This window comes from Capra hircus, chromosome 26, assembly GCF_001704415.2.
Source record: "Capra hircus breed San Clemente chromosome 26, ASM170441v1, whole genome shotgun sequence".
In the NCBI taxonomy this organism is placed as follows: Eukaryota; Metazoa; Chordata; class Mammalia; order Artiodactyla; family Bovidae; genus Capra; species Capra hircus.
Genome location: NC_030833.1, coordinates 14953151 through 14959150, shown reverse-complemented (window position 1 = coordinate 14959150; position 6000 = coordinate 14953151).

Sequence of the window (6000 nt, the reverse complement as noted above, 5' to 3'; positions counted from 1 at the left end):
ATGTCTAAAACATTCTACAGGTCCACCTCCTCCGCCATCTCTCTTCCAGGATACTTTGTGTGGTCTGTCCTAATGGATTTTATATCCTTAGACAGTGGAATTCTGTCCTGCTTGAAAACGTTGCTTCCACATGTTGCCCACTCAGCTTACAGTATCCTGGGGTAGAGAGCAGACCCCATGTAAGAGCAGCCTGTGGCATGAGTGACTCTGGGAGTAATCTAGGTGGAATCTGCCTCCACCATGGAGGGAGAGGAGCTTTAAAAGAATTTACTACACAAACATGGCACAAAATGCAAACGATTCAGAAGTGAGCTTTTACCCAAGATCCTGTCCTTCCAGCTTTGCCCTAGGGCCTCTCACTTCCTCTTCCCAGAGACAGCTCAAGTTCTCCCTGAAATAGTCTCTGTACAGAATATTTGCACACCTATCTCACATATCCCAGCCCTATATCTCTCTTTTTAAGAAAAAAAAAAAGAGAGAGAGAGAGAATTTATAAACTATGACAAATGTAGACAGCAACGAAGATTCCCTTAGTCAAAGCTATGGTATTTCCAGTAGTCATGTGTGGATGTGAGAGTTGAACCATAAAGAAGGCTGAGTGCTGAAGAACTGATGCTTTCGAATTGTGGTGCTGGAGAGGATTCTTGAGAGTCCCTTGGACAGCACAGAGATCAAACCAGTCAATCCTAAAGGAAAGCAGTCCTGAATATTCATTAGAAGGACTGATGCTGAAGCTGAATCTCCAATACTTTAGCCACCCGATGTGAAAAGCCAACTCATTGGAAAAGACTCTGATGCTGGGAAAGATTGAGGGCAGGAGAAAAGGGGGTAACAGAGGACGAGATGGTTGGATGGCATCATCAATTAAATGGACAGGAGTTTGAGTAAACTCTGGGAGATGGTGAAGGACAGGGAAGCCTAGTATGCTGCAGTTCAAGGGATCACTAAGAGCCTGACATGGCAGAGCAGCTGAAAAACAAGTGTTCTACTAATTTTCTCAGAAAAATTAAATTCTCTGAGTAAGTATAAGTCCTATACATACAAGGTATTTGTTCTTCTGGTTTTGATTTGCTTCTTAGACGTTTTCATCTTTCTGGACATCCAACATTTTATAAACCTCTTGGCATTTTTTTTTTCTTGGATCCCCAAGCATTACTCAAAAACAGGGCTGCAGCCCTCCCCTCCCTTTTTTTTTTTTTTTTTTTACTGTTAACCTCTAGTTATCAAGAGACAGAAACTTGTTTACAGTAGTTCTGTTGGTTCCAGGATCATAGAAATAATTCTGAATGAAGGTTTTGCCTGCTTCTTGCCTTGAATCTCTCAAATCTTGGTCTTTTAGCCTTATAGCCAAATAGCTTTTATTCTGGACAATAGTCTGTAGTTTTTGTACTTTAGCTTTCTTAGTCACTTCTCTTTTCAAACAATTGGAAACATACGATACACACTGTTCTCACCTTGCTTTTCTCACTAATAGTAAATTTGGATATTATTCTCTAATGGTCCAGAAAGGGCATCTTCATTCTTTGTGTGGCTTCACAGAGTCCGTCGAGGGATGTATGTGGTGTGGTTGTTTTTGCTGATGGACACACAAAATTTTCCTATTAGGAATATTCATGCAATGATCCTTTTATGCTATTCTAACATGATATAAATTTGTCCAAGAAATGCTTAGGATGTTTATTTTGATCAGTGTTGCCAAATTGCATTCCAATTTACACACTGACCAACAACACGATAGGCTAAACTGTATGAAATTGTTGCTCTTGGGAGCCAAAACAGTCAAATATTGATAATTCCACATGGTTTGTTCTAATACGACAGGGTTTTGCACCTTCACCAGCTTGGTAAATTGTCAAGCTTTTTGTCTATTAGGTACCTGAATGTGCTTTTCCTTTTGCTGCAATTTGTGATTGTTTTGTGATAAATGAAAAGTGAATATTTTGTCAGTGTTTAATGGCCTTCTGTGTTTCTTTTCCTGTGAATTGTCCAAACTGTGTGTTGATTTTAAGATTTTTTTAAAATATATTTACTCTAAAGAATTCTATAATACTAAGAAATTGGAGGACTTCCCTGGCCATCCGGTGTTAGGACTGCGCTTCCAATGCAGGGATGAGAATTAATCCCCTGGTTGGGGAACTAAGATCCCAGATGCCATGGGGCAGGGCCAGAAGAAAAAAGAAAATTGGATTGTTCTGTCGCAGGAAGATACTTCACCCAACTTATCCCTCTCCCTGGGAGAAAACCAGAAAGTCAGTGGGAAGGCCTAGAGCAGTCACTCACAGGGCCTGTAACTGCAGCCTGGCCTCAGGTCCTACAAAGTTTCTGCAGATGCTATAACCCTGGACTACTCAGAGGACTCACCTCCCTGACCTCACACCTGGTCAGGGTCAGGTTTCAGCTTTCCTTCCTGAGCCGGCTAAGGCCTTGGCCTTTGTGGTCTTCATCCAAGGCCAATGAGTGGATGGGGAGTCTGCGCCCAGAACTTAGGGGGCTCAGTGCTGCCACGGGCAGAGCTGCCAGGATCGCAGCAGAGTGTGGCCCTTCCATCTTGGCCTCCTGCCCATGCTCGGCCTCCCAACGGCCCCCAGCTGAACTGCCCCGTCAATCCTGGGGCCCCCGTGACTAAATAGGCTGGTTGGAGGAAGAGGGAGGCATTTTCAGGGCCTGGGGATGGCAGAGGAGGGCACACTTATCGGGCAGAGTGGGTATAGCCACCACTCAGTTCTGAGAATGCAGAAATGGCTCCTTTAGGAATTTTGTGAATGGCATCGTGGTCCCAGGGATTGGGATTGAAGAGAATGGCAGGTGATTCAGCCCCTGAGATTCTAAGAAAGAGGCCAGAGGGAGTCTGCCCCTCCTTTTATAAGAAAGCCTCTTATTTGCAGCAGAACTAAAGGGTCTGAGTTCAGTACCTTGGGGGTTTTCTTTCATTCTCCTTTTTTCTTTGTATTTTCAAAAATGTTTTTTCTTGAAGCCCTATACAGCATGTATGCTCTCAGCCTGATGCTGTGAAATAGGTCCTTGTCTGATACCTCCTAGACTTCCTAAATCTCAATAAACTACAAATTAAAGAACAAAGGTTCTCAGCCTTGACTACGTAGCAGCATTGCTCTGAGAGATTAAAAAAAAAAAAAAAAAAACTCACGTTCAGGCCACACCCAGCATCAGCAGCCACACCCAGCTGAGGCCCAGCATCGGCAGTTTGTAAAACTCCTGGGAGATGCACAGCTAAGGCTGAGAAATGCCATATGTGTTTCCTTCTAAAAGTTTGTAAGGACACTTTCCCATCTTTCCTCTTTTAAGTGATACAGGACTTAAATGCCTGGCTCTGAAGGAAGAGGGAGTTGGCCTTGGGTTCCCAGCTCTTTCTCTGCCTGTATCACCAGGGCTGGCTCCTTCCCTTCTCAGCCTCAGCGCACCGGGGAATAACAGTATCCCCTCTCCCCCACACAGGGTGGCTGCAATGATTAAATAAGATAGTTCAGTGCCCAGCACATGATAAACAATCAATAAAAGAAGCAGGAAGGGCAGGCAGCCCTGAGCTCTTCTGTAAGAGTGACAGACACCAAAGATCAGGACTGAAGACAAGCATAGCCTCAGAGAAGGTATTTGAAGTGGACTCAACAAAGGATTAGTATTCAGAATACAGGCGGGAAAGACCAGCCACATAGAAAAGTGGACAAAATGACATAAGCAGGCAACACATAAAGAGATACCTGGATCACAAATGTTTGAGATTCATCTCCACTAGTCATTGAGGGAATGCAAATGAATTTTTTTTTAAGTACATTTAAGCGAAGTCGCTCAGTTGTGTCTGACTCTTTGCGACCAGCCTCCTCCATCCATGGGATCTTCCAGGCAAGAGTACTGGAGCGGGTTGCCATTTCCTTCTCTAGGGAATCTTACCAACCCAGGGATTGAACCCGGGTCTCCCGCATTGTAGGCAGATGCTTTACCATCTGAGCCACCAGGGAAGTAATTTGCACCCATCCAATTACCCAAAATACAACTTCAGTAACAACAGAGAAGGAGCTGGGGTCCACATATATCACCATGAGCACATCTCCCAAATGTTCTGTTGAAGAGAAAAGTAAGCATCAAGAAGATTAGCATCTAGACACAGAAGTTACCATTTATACACATTTCTGTTCACAAAATACAGCTACTCACTGCAGATGTGGTTGTTATTGTTGTTTAGCCGCTAAGTCATGCCCGACTCTTTGTGACCACATAGACTGTAGTACACACTCCAGGCTTTTCTGTCCACTATCTCCTGGAGTTTGCACAAATTCACACCCACTGAGTCACTGATGCTATCTAACCATCTCATTCTCTGCCACAGATGTGGTCCAAAATATCAAAACAAGGCTATTTAAAATCCTTCTTTATTGGTGGTGTCATATTTTTGATTAACAAAGGGATTTGAAGGATTATGACAAAAGGCTTATCTTGGCTAATTCCAGGTGGTAATTACAATGGTGTTGTCGTTATTTTTTCGTAGTTTTCACTTTTTATCCAAATTTAAGAGGAAAAAGGAGAGGGGAGTTACAATAATTTGGAGTTCCGGATCTGTGGCTGGTAGGAGGCATCGCAGATGAAACGTTTCTAAGACCCCAAGATGGTCCCCGTCTGCATTTGGACTTGAACCCTGACTTATCTATTACTGTTCCCAAGACACAGAGGAAGAGCCTTCCTCCTCTTACTCTTGGGGACCTGTGTCTGTTGCACCAAAACTCTCCATCATCAGCTCCGGACAGTCTTGTCCTCAGTGTTTGGCTGTCAGCCCTGTGCTGGTGGCCACTACTGATAAGGACCACATCCAGCACCCAGGCAGCACCCTGATGGAGCCAGCCAAGACCACGCTTAAGTAACAGCTCTATTTCTTAGCATTTACCGCCACAGGCACAAACCTCATAATTCTACAAAGATCTCACTGAGCCAGGATGTTAACAGCAACAAAGAGGCAGCACAAAGCCCTTCACTAAGAACCAGCATCTTCATCCTGTCTTCTAAGCCTCCGTAGGGGGAAAAAATGTGAATACTTTACAAAGCTCTTTTGCAAAATGGTATGTTAAATGAACAACAAATTACTTTTTCTTTGACTAGCTTTTAATGCTAATAGTGCCATTTATTCCTGACCTTCAGGAAGATGAGATATTTTAAATGACAACGTAAAAAGAGTTCTTGTTTGAAAACGCAAGCTACTTTAGACTGTGTATTATTACTTGTAAGTATAGCATATGCCAGCATCACTCATTTCAGCATCCCATTTATATCTAACTGGTATATATTTCAGTTGACATTTATTGTTCTCCTGCATACGTGTCAAATTCCTTAATGATGACTCTGACAAAGGCACAGACCTCGGTATATATAAATTACATTTGCTACCATATAATCAGTGTTATCTATTAGAATGCTATTTGTGACAAATCATGTTCCAAATAAAAATTGAATTGATTTTTCTGTTATTTTAATATTGTGCCGCTTGCAGCGAGCCTTTGATTGAATCTTAAACACTTTAATGCTCTGTTTTTGTTTGAGGCAGATCAGAAATGGAGTTTGCACGATTCACAAAGCTAAAATGATTTGTAAAACAACAAAATCAAATTTCAAAAAGCATCTTTATTTTCAAGCCAAGGGAACAAATTTGGTAAAGCTATCGTTACAGGGTACACAGCCTAACGACGAAAGCCTTGCATGCATGGTTAATTTCTATGCATCCATTTTCATCTAAATTAGATTTTAACTTTAATGTAGGGTATGAAAAACCTCTACAGGTTTTTATTTCTACCTTTTCTCTCAAGCAACCACAAGCCTTCTCCTGACTAATCTGAGATTGACATCACTCCCGTCCTCTCCCTCTTGGGAGTGAGTTTGAATTACATTGTGTTTTCTGGGGCACAAGGGGATCGATCTGTGATCCTCCTGAGGGATCTCTCTCTCAGAAGGGCACTTGCTTGACCTATCCTGCTTACTAAAGAAAGAACTTACAACTTA